Raw genomic sequence first — 12,252 nt, forward strand, 5'->3', positions numbered from 1 at the left:
CTGGCGCCCGAGCCAAAAATCGTGAAAAAAAATCCTGAAAACGAACAAGTAAGGATTCGCGTCGAAAAAAAGAAAAAAAGTCCCATAAAAATAAGGACTCGCGGTAGTGATACTCGCGATTATAGTGACGGCCCCCCAGTAGTGCAACACGAACCGGTGGTACCACGTACCAGCCCGAGCTATATAAAAATAAAAAAAAAAACAAAATATTAAAAAGTGTCAGTGATAGTGATCTATTTAGTAAAGAAATAATAAATACCTCCCTAAAACAAGGGAAGCAAAAGCTGTGGAATATTCACGATAGCACCGCTAGTGAACGGCCAAACGCAAAGTAACATACCCAGAGCGGCATAAAAGAAGTTCATACCTTACGATAGCACCGCTAGTGAACGGCCAAACGCAAAGTAACATACCCAGAGCGGCATTAAAGAAGTTCATACCTTACGATAGCACCGCTAGTGAACGGCCAAACGCAAAGCAACATATCCAGAGCGGCATAGGAGAAGTGGAATAAAATCCGTGCGCAGGACAGCAACACATTTGGGATTGCTAAAATTATTCGCAACAACCACAACATCTTAATAACCTCATCAGTTTCGGCATTTGCAACATTTACGAGCAAAGGTGAGCAACGAACATTTGAGATTGCTAAAATTATTCGCAACAACAACATCTTAATAACCTCATCGGTTTCGACATCTGCAACACTTACGAGCAAAGGTGAGCAAGGAACATTTGAGATTGCTAAAATTATTCGCAACAACAACAGCATCTTCATACCCTCATCAGTTTCGACATTTGCAACATTTACGAGCAAAGGTGAGCAAGGAAAGCATAATTTTTTACTATACCTAAAACTTAGATTAAGCTTATACAGCTAGTTTTATATAATAATAGGAAAGGAAAGCATATTTAAGTAGAAAGAAGGATTAATAAATAAAAAGTAGTGGTAATCATTAATATCGAAATGGCAAACCCTAATAACTTAATCCGTCCTCAAGTCCTTTCCCAAAATCCTACCGCCCCTCAGGCATCAAATGATAGACAACAATTAAGCATAGAAGACCTAAGGGTCCTAATAACTAATATTGCAACAGATGTTTTGCAACAACAAGGACCAAGTGTAGTACAGGCCACTCTCAATCCCAACGCATTTCTCAGCTCGGCAATAGACCAAACAATTGAAGATAGGCATCGGGGTAACTTGGGAGATTTAGATAAAATTCCGGACGTGGTTAAGTGCCTAAAAGATTTTTCCGGTCGTCCTGGTGAGTTCAATTCATGGAAAAAAAGTGTAGATCGGATATTAAGTATTTACGAACCACTAAAGGGAACTCCGAAGTATTACGGAATCCTTAGCGTGATTAGGAATAAAATAACGGGAAATGCTGATACGGCACTGGAATCGTATAATACGCCATTGGATTGGTCGGCAATTACAAAATGCCTAACAATGCATTATGCAGACAAGAGAGATATCTCCACTTTGGAATATCAATTAACCACTCTAGTGCAGGGTAACAGGAGCATTGCCGACTTCTACCAACAGGTTTACAAATACCTTTCGTTAATTCTCAATAAATTAGGATGTATGGAAATGAGTGGCGAATCTCTGCGCATGATGACGCAATCATATAGGGATAAGGCACTTGACACTTTCATTAGGGGTCTAAATGGGGACTTACCACGGTTACTGGGCATCCGAGAACCAGCTGACCTTCCACAGGCCCTTCACCTATGTATGAAATTAGACAATCAAAACTACAGAACAAATCATGCACAAAATGTTAAAAAAGGATATCCAAATTCGGGAAAGTATCCCTCCCAACAGCAGTCTTTCTATCCACAATTAGCTCACGAGCCACAAACCAATCAACCAAGATGGAAGGACAAACCACAGTTCTCCAACCAAATTCAGGCTACGAGTACTCCTCCAAGGCCACCGAAACCTCAACCAAAACCGGAGCCAATGGAAGTAGACCAGAGCATACATTCACGGCGCATTAATTATATGAACAAACCACCTCAGAATCAGTTTCAGGGTAAAAGACCTCCACAATCGGTCAACAACCAGCCACCCACCAAAAACCAAAGGACGTTTCATATAGATACGGCAAGTGAAGATAACCAATACAAAGACGAGGTCGAAGATGAAGACGCTGAATACAATAATGTCCATTTTTTAGGATAATTAGCTCTTCGCTTCCATACATTGAAGTAAAGACGGAGAGCGGAAGTATCCTAAAATTCCTGCTGGACACAGGCTCCAGCAAAAATTACGTAAAACCGAATTTAGCAAAGAAGCGAATTCAAAACAAAAAACCTTTCCATGCAAAATCAATTGCAGGAGATGTTAAGATAACGGAACACACTTATGTGAACCTCTTTAACACAGAGGAAAAAATTAAATTCTACCTATTGCCCTTATTAAAATCATTCGATGCCATTTTGGGAAACGACACACTTAGGGCACTAGGAGCAGTAATATATACCGCAGAAAACAAAATGGTTTTAAAAAATGGCCGTATGGTCAGACTTAAGCAGCAGGCTTCGCACAACGTCAACGCAATAAATATAAAAGAGGAGGGCTTATCTCCCAGACAAATAAATAGTATGAAGGATATTGTGAATACATATCCCAATCTTTTCTCCGAACCGGACGAAAAGCTTACTTACACTACGAAGGTTATGGGACAGATCAGAACACAAACTGACTCCCCTGTATATTCAAAATTCTATCCGTACCCAGCATCGCTAAAAGGCGAGATAGAATCACAAGTAAAGAAATTACTGAATGATGGTATCATAAGGCCATCCCGATCCCCGTATAATTCACCCGTATGGATCGTACCTAAAAAACCAGACTTAGAAGGTAATAAACAGTATCGCATGGTCATAGACTATAGAAAATTGAATTCAGTTACAATGGCTGATAAATACCCTATACCCGAAATATCGGAAGTAATTTCAAACCTTGGAGAAAGTAAATTTTTCTCCGTTTTAGACTTGAAAAGCGGATTTCACCAGATTCCTCTAAAGGAATCTGACATCGAAAAAACCGCATTCTCAATAAAAGGTGGCAAATACGAATTTACTCGTTTGCCGTTCGGACTTAAAAACGCTCCCGCTATTTTCCAACGAGCCTTAGACGACATACTTCGCGAGCATATAGCAAAGTACTGCTACGTCTATATCGATGACATAATCATTTTCAGTAAAACTGAGGATGAACACCTCAATCACATTAGGAAAATATTTGCAACCCTAGAAGAGGCCAATATGAAAGTCCAGTTGGACAAGTGTAATTTTTTTAAGAAAGAAGTTGAGTTCCTGGGATATGTTATATCTCCAAACGGTATTAGAACAAATCCCGCGAAGGTCGAAGCAATTGCAAATTTTCCGCAACCCACAACTTTAAAAGAGCTTCGAAGTTTCCTTGGCATGTCAGGATATTATCGTAGATTCATAAAAGACTACGCAAAGTTAGCAAAACCCCTAACATCTCTTCTAAGAGGGGAAGAAGGCAGAATATCCAAAAATAAATCTTCGAAAGTCAATATAAGTTTGAATGAAGATGCCATAAGAGCCTTCAACAATATAAAACTCTCGCTTACCTCCGAGGATATCGTACTTGCATATCCCGATTACAATAAAAGCTTTCAGCTAGTAACAGACGCCTCCAAATTTGCTCTTGGAGCCGTTCTATCCCAAGATTCTAAGCCATTGGCTTTCATTTCAAGAACCTTAAGTAAGGCGGAGGAACATTACGCAGCTAACGAGAAAGAAATGTTAGCCATAATCTGGGCCTTAAACTCATTTAGAAATTTTTTGTATGGATCGGCCAAGGTGGAAATTTTTACCGACCACCAGCCGCTCACATATGCACTTAGCAATAAAAATAACAACTCAAAAATGAAAAGATGGAAGGCAGCTCTCGAGGAATACTCTTACGAGCTATTTTATAAGCCAGGCAAACAAAATGTAGTGGCCGACGCCCTATCAAGAATACCCCATAATGAAGCACAGGTTAACACTTTGTCTATGGCAACAAATTCAGATGACAGTTCATCTCATAATCTGATATATAGTGTCGAAGTACCTATTAACGCTTTCAAAAATCAAATATTTCTTAAAAACGACGAAGTTTCCTCTTACCAATTTAAAATAATATTCCCAACATACCATCAGCATATAATTAAAGAACCAGAATTCTCCCATCAAACGCTTATCTCAATCCTCAAGAGATACCTCAACCCATCAGTAATAAACTGCATTAAAACGGATGAACCCATAATGGCAAAAATACAGGAATTATACCCAATTCATTTCAGCAAATATCGCATCAGGTTTACACAGGTAGAGGTTCAGAACGTAACAGATGAAAAAGAGCAGGACGAAATTATTATTAGAACACATAATAGAGCCCACAGGAATAGTAAAGAAAATAAAACACAAATTCTGGAAAGGTATTACTTTCCTGGAATGACAAATAAAATTAAAAAAATTATCAAATCGTGCGTTACATGCAAAGAAAATAAATACGAGCGTAATCCACCAAAACCTCAAATACAAGCTACACCTATTCCCAAAACATCCTATCCAAAATAAGATTCGAACCCCTTCCCAACGCCTCAAACAAGTCAATTGTACTAAATGAGTATGAAGTACTCATGGATGATAAAAATGATAAATACAGTTCAGATGTAAAAAATAACTTTGAGAAAAATTTGATCAAGAAAAATGACGAATGTCTTATTAACATTTTAGAATTCAGGGAAGCTCAATGTAAATTGAAATATTTAACGAAACCCGCAGTTGTAGAAATTGAACCAGGAATATTAATACTAAAACACTTTAATGGAAATATATCTCACGATTGCAATAAACTAAAATTCATGCAAAAAGGCACATTCCTAATAAAATTTGAAAACTGTAAAATTGTAATATACAACATAACCTACATCATTCTAAACCTAAGAAGTTACGATACATTTGTTCTACCGAACTTAATAACCAATATCAAAGATAGTAACGAAACAAATCTAAATCTAAAACTTGAGACTTTATATGTAAGCCATCTAGAGCATAAAAGCGACATTCAGTTGCTAGTAAAAGATAATATAACAAAACATGTAATTAGCATAAATACCAACATAATAATTATTACCATTATCGTTATGGCCACTCTAAGTTTCTACAATAAAAATAAAAAAAAGTTCCACGTAACTACGGAACGTGTAGCAGACGTACCTAAAAACCCATATTTGCAAGTTACTATATGATTTTTATTTTATTTTTTTTTTGTAAAATTTGTGCCGATTGAGGGCAATCGACTTAAGAGGGGAAGAGTTAACACGAGCTTTGTTAATTTTCACCCAACAATAGCTGACTTGACACTTGTACCGATTTTTGACTAAAGTCAATAATCGCCGCATCAACAATAGCTAAAACTAATAAACAGGAAATCGCGTTCCAATTAGTTAACACAAGCTTTATTAATTTTTACGCAATAATTGCTGATTTAGCACATGCACCGATTTTGACCAAAGTCAATAATCGTCGCATCAACAGTAATAGCCAAAACCTGGTAAACAGGAAATGATTGCAAAGCACTTTAACTATTGCGTCTGCTACATGAAATAAAAAACATTCTTAAATGAACAATTTAATATTAAGTATTTTTGTTGATTGAGCAATTTATAACTATAAAAACCAATTACTTGTAATCACTAGTTTTAAGTTTATACTGGACTTCAATAAATGCGGACATGCTGTCCGACTAAAAATATATTTTTTTTGTTCCCTTAATCCGAAGGAACGTAACTTACATACTTACATACGTATGTTTAATTACATCTAATTTATGTATGTGCATATTAAAGTGTATGATGTCTGCCCATACACGTTTTACACGCAATTTAAGATTATTAGGGGGACTCATGTAACCGTATAAATGCCTTATAAAGTGTGTAAACGTATAAATTTATCTAGTTTACGCACGAGCTGTCAAATTTTGTATGAAAAATCATTTACACAATTTGCATAAATTTACGCGCACATTTCATTGTGTAAACGCGGTAAACTCAAAGGAATGCAACCTTGCAGACATTACAGCAGGCATTTTCATCAAAAATCTCCAACATCAGCAAGTAAAGGCGTTTTAGTTTTGATTTTTCACTTAGTCTTGGCATTTTTTAATTTGTATAACAATCAAAAAATGTTGTTCGGCAATAATACAGCTGATAAACAATCAAGTTTATCAAGAGTATTACTAGGTGCGTTCATATAACAGCGTGTGTAAATGGATATAATTTTGCACCTTATAAGTTTATATGCTATCATGAGTCCCCCTATTATTTTCTTACCAATAATGTAATTTAATTTTTGATATTCGATCGCACGCCTTATTCACTCAAAGTACACAAAACTTCTGATAATTGGCAATTTTACAGTTATCCACGCCAATGACATCCTATGGTTGCCAATGTTCAAAAACTAAAATCTTTGAGAACCTGGTTCATTTTTGATAACAGCACTACTTTCAAATATCATTTCATAATGCGTGTATATTATACATTTTATGCACATTGTAGGAATTTTTTATAAACAATTGTTTTTGTGGAATTTTTTATTATAATTGCATATCTTAGAAAAATAAAACGATGTTAGAATGCTCACTTTTTAAATATCTATATATATAAAAAGAAGTGTACATTTTGATTGTCACTCTATAACTCGAGAACGGATAGAAAGATTGCCATGAAATTTTTAGGATAACTTAATAGGAACCCGGAGAGTGCTTGTGAAAAGTTTTTTTTTTTTCGGGAAGTGGACCAGGGACCGATTTATTCTAAACTGTCGTATATATGGCTCGATTTGCCTGAAATTTGGTATGTAGGTAGCGTTATATCTAGAATAAAATGTCGGATAATTTTTCTTCCGGGAAGTGGACCAGGATACATATTGGTGACTAGGGTCTCGAGAAAGAGGACAAAAAGTGGACGCGGGTGCCCCTAGAATGTGTTTATACAATATGGATATCAAATGAAAGCTGCTGATGAGTGCTTTAGTACAGAGTAATTTTTATATCGCTGTGTGACTAGGGTCTCGAGATATAGGCCAAAACGTGGACCCGGATACCCCTAGAAGGTGTGTGTAATATGGATAGCAAATGAAAGCTGTTGATGTGTGCTTTAGTACAGAGTAATTTTTATATCGTGAGTGACAAGGGTCTTGAGATATAGGCCAAAACGTCGACCCGGATACCTGTACAATGTGTGTGTATTATGGATATCAAATGAAAGCTATTGCTGAGAGCTTTAAAGTAATTTCCATTGTAATATTCGATTTAGTAGCATCAATCTGGCAAAACTGATAAATAAGCATGCGATTTGCCTGAAATTTGGTGTATTAATTTGCCTGTATTAGTATTTACGATCCTTTTTTCCGGGAACTAGACCAGACACGGCCTGGGACTGGGATTAGGACCACCCTCTGGAACTGGCAATGAGAGATGAAGGAGAACGAGAAGAACTTGAGAGAAGAGAAAAGTGGGTAGGAGAAGGAGACTGAGAAAGAGATAGAGTGAGATGAAATAGTGATAGATGAATCGAAAAAGACGGAGGGAGGAGTGAATAAAAGATTAAGAAAAATTTAAGAGGGGGGAGGCAGAGTTAGACGGAAAGAGCTTATTAAGATGTATGCAGATAGACCAAATTTAGGGCAGAACAACGTCTGCCTGGTCTGCTAGTTTCAATATAAAATAAACTAGTGAAATCCCATTTTGAGACTATATGGTATTCACTTAGCATTCTGACGTCACTAGTCTCTAAAAATAAGTCGCTAATTTGGTATCGGGTTCTGAGCAGATCACAAATGCAGTGCCAGGGTTCAAATCATATTAGTGGTACTTATTTGTAAAAATATTATTATTATTGGTTTGGTTTATTTTATTGGTTTTTATTGAGATAAAAAGAGACATTTTATTATAAACACTAAATTTTAGAAGAAAAATTCAATTTGCGTGGTCATTTGAGTATTAATTCGTTGCAGCATGCAGCCGCAAAGTATGCCCTACTTTGGTATAAACACGTTGGTATCTTGGCAACACTGAACCAATTGCGGTGAAGTTATGTACATATGTATGAATCGCGGTGCAGATGGCCCATAGTTAATATATAAATAAATGTATGTATGAACGTATGTATGAATGTATGTATGTACATATAATAAATACTGGATGACTACGACCATAGTTAAAATAAATATGCTGCAACGTTGAACTAAATATGTAAATTAGTTATATTGAAATTTATTTTTGTGAATTTAACGTTGCTAGATTCTTATTTGTTGATCAACTATATTTGTATTCAAGTCAACGTGTGTCACATTTAAAATCAATATTTTTCATAGTAAATCCGTTGATTAACTATATTTTTAGTAAAATCAAGGTGTAAAATATTCATATTTAGGTTTTTCATATTAGATTTGAGCATATTTAAATTGAATATTTTCATAGTTATTTCTACAACGCGTTTTTTCTCTGGGTGTAATATTTAACCAAATAAATGGAATTTCCTCCGTTTTATGTAACTTGTTCCTTCGCCGATACTCTTCTATAGTGATCGGTTTCGGACCTTGCTTTTCAGATTTACCTTTTAAAATTTTTTCTGAGATTTTTATAAAACTTTTTATTGTGTGTTTCACACTTTTCAAACATTTTATGAAATTCCTCCTCTGTGGTTATTTCATTCATAACAAAGGAAATAACTGAAACTGTGTACATATATTTAATAAAATTTGGCAGATTATTTTATCCTTTATATTTTGAAGATTTGAATTAAATTTTTTTTTCTAAGACAGTGTACTTTTCTGGATATTTCTTCTTTTTTCACATTTTTCTTTTAAATTTTAACAGAGCAGGCAGATTAATTAAATGATTCCTAATGAAATGAGAAACAAATGCCTAAGCAAAAATAAAATTGTTGCCCATGGGTAAGCGTTCCCAAGGCCGCCCAATTTATTCTGCATTTAAGTATACTTAGTTAAATATAGTAGCCGCCAGTCGTGTTGCCGGTCAGGATTGGGATTGTTGGTTTTAATAATTATCCGTATTGGTGTACCTCCTTTTGGACCCGAAATGTCTATTCCACTCTATTATGCTGCCATGCGCGCCTTTCTATTCTATTCCTCTTCTCCTACGCATGTATTACGCTGCCAGTCATATCCTTATTTAATTGCTGCTGTCAGTTGGGAATTTGCATATTTATGCGATTTGTTGCCCATCTTCAGCTGTATCTTCCCAAAATATCTGCTTCTAGTTGTGTCCTGCGACCATTGGTAGTTTGCTTATTTGTGAATACGTGTGCGAGGTTTCTGCTCAAAATTGTGGCCTGTGGCCATTAGTTAATTTTGACTTTGAGGAAAAAAAAAACTTGGCAGGATCTCTGTTCAGCTAGATTATTTTTAGCAGTTTTGCAGATTTTAATCTAAGCTGGCAGGATCGCCACATAATATTTAACCAAATAAAAACGAAAAAGATTCGGGAGGCGCTTGTGTTCAGCGTAGAAATCTGATTAATTTTTATTATCAAATTCTTTCTCTTTTATAGTAAAAATGTCTTACAATACTATTACAATTTTTACATACAATACTTACATACTAAAAGTAACTACATTCTAATTTCTATATACCAAGTCAGCAAATATTCTTATTACCTAATTATAGAACTATGTAGTAATATTTTGGCAGTCACATTGATAAACCGACGCTGTCGATCAGTCATGCTGATTGATACGTGAGCTGGTCAGTTTGACGCATACGGATTAAACAACTGTAAACGGATACGACTATCCGCTGAGTTCAATATAACTTATCTATGCCGCTATGAGTTATTTGCGTGTGTCGAAAGTGAAATTCATTTGGTTGTACATAAAATGTATTACAAGCTAGACTCGTTCTGGCATTAACATAAATACAAATACCCTGTATGTAAGGCGTATTGTGATAATGCCACACATCCTAATCATTCTATATATGTGACCCGGTCTATGAAGAGGTGGCTTATGACTCAAAAAAGAAATTGCGAGAAACAGCTGTTAAATATAAACAATGCATTTCTTCAGTTTCTTAGTAGTAGTAATTTTTTTTGAGCCATAAGCCACCTTTTCTTAGACTGGGTCACATATTTCTTCTTCCTTATTTGTAGGGTTTTTCACATCTCGAATGTCGGTTCGCTATTCATACCTATTAATTTCCATAGTTTTCTTAAACCATTTAGTTCTTTTTCAAAGTCTCTAGTTTCTAATTCTAAAATTGCATTTTTATCCCATTTAAGGGGGTTTTTTGAAAAATCCCTCGGCATTCCAATTTACTCAGTTATAAAAAATTTCTTACATACAAATATATACACTAATACTTACAAACTAACAAGTACATACATTCATAATGCATATATGAAAAGTCAGCATATTATTATGGTGACCTATTTATGGACACATGTATTTAGATGCATATAAATATTTTGGCAGTCAATATGACCAACATACAAATATGTTGATCAGCGTGACTGATCGATAAGTGTGTTGGTCAATGTGATGGGTAGAAAAATGTAAACAGATATGTGTCGTGTGTGTCGGCATGCACATGTGATGTTGAACTCCCGCTGAGTTCAAGTAATTATATGGTCAGTTTAACTTGAATACTTGTGTGGTCGATATGTGTGTATGTATATTGTACCATCAAGAATGCATTGAAAGAAACGCATTCAAAGTAATCCATTCAGGGACGATATCCGTAACCCTTTCAATGCTGATTTTTTTAAGGATTGTTTATTACTATATTTACTTTTACGGAATCTCACTTTAAGCTTGACCAGCTATTAGCAAATTTTTGTGTTTTATTATAGGGTAAGTTTATTTATATTTTGTTAATTCGTTTACTTTTACAAAGTTAAAATGGGGCATAAAATGCAATAGTTGTTTAATTAAATTCATATATCTATACATTTCGCACTACATACTTATAATATTCATACATTTGATATTATTAAGGGGTTTTAGTTTGATTACCGAAATTTATTTGTAATAAAAAAAAAATTAAGTGGAACTATAATGCGCGCTCAACGAAAACTAACTGACCTCAACTTAGCTGTCGGCCGCTGAGCCGCTTGCTTTATATTTTTTAACCCTTCGATCCCAAGTTTTTATCTGTAACCTTGTACAGCTCCATGAGCATATCAGCCAGGTCAACCCCTCCCATGCCTTTATTATAGGAAGCAACAATAGCAGGTCTTGGAACATCAACAGTTTGGTGGTCTATCCACAAAGATGCTAGCAAAACTGATTTGTTGTCAAACTACTTTCTACATACTAGATTATAATTAGCTTTACATCTCACGTCAAAAGATCGTCTTCCCCGTTTTTTGAGTTCAGCATCTGAAAGCAACTGGCAACTGCTTACCAGAATTTTACGTATAGTACCTATTGCAAATATGCCCATTTCCTTCAATGCAATAAGAAGAGTTACTGATGTAAACCAGTTGTCGAAATAAAGTTTAAAGTTTATAAAGCTCTCTTAGTTGATTACTTGATATTTTATTATTAATATTAAAAGTTGATTTAACAAATTACAATTATTTTTTTAATGAATGATATTTTTTAAATATCAAAAATGAAAATCAAAAAAAAGTATAGAAAGATATAAATTATAATTAGGGGTAGAATTCAAATGAGCAGGAGAATTTTGTAAAAGGTTATTTGAATCATTATCTGATTCAAGTAACCGTTGTATTGTATTCACGTTGAACTCTTTTGCCTCATAAGACTCGAATCCGTCGACTGAGCCATCATCGGGAATGCCGAAAATCTCCTCCAACGTCTTTTCCATATCATTTTCATTCAAATAGCGCGGCATTTTTCCTGAAAATATGAGAAAAGAAGGAACGAGTTCAACAAGTGTACATAACACGCCACGGGCTTCCTATAACTCCAAAGACTGTGCTAAATGTACGGTAGTAAAAACCCGATCGCAGCATTTAACTGTCATTGGGCTCGATATAGTTGCACTCAATTGTTTAACAACTCGTTCTCCAAGAGTACCTTCTGATTGAACCTGTATTCCCAGAATAAATATCATTATCATAGCTATACCCAGTTATGGAATCGCGTCTTTCCCAAATTTTAATTCCTCATTTGATGGGTTTCATTGGGTGGTTGTATTGTTTCAAAGTTGGCATTCCTTTGAATTTTGCCA

General features: G+C 35.2%; 1 protein-coding gene across 1 annotated transcript in view; it reads left to right on the forward strand.

The window, feature by feature from the left end:
• Tmtc3 (Transmembrane O-mannosyltransferase targeting cadherins 3) overlaps positions 1-12,252 on the forward strand; it is a 150,371-nt gene that overhangs the window by 79,987 nt on the left and 58,132 nt on the right. The gene's annotated exons all lie outside the window — the stretch shown is intronic.

The sequence above is a fragment of the Eurosta solidaginis genome, chromosome 3 (genome assembly GCF_040869045.1).
Source record: "Eurosta solidaginis isolate ZX-2024a chromosome 3, ASM4086904v1, whole genome shotgun sequence".
In the NCBI taxonomy this organism is placed as follows: Eukaryota; Metazoa; Arthropoda; class Insecta; order Diptera; family Tephritidae; genus Eurosta; species Eurosta solidaginis.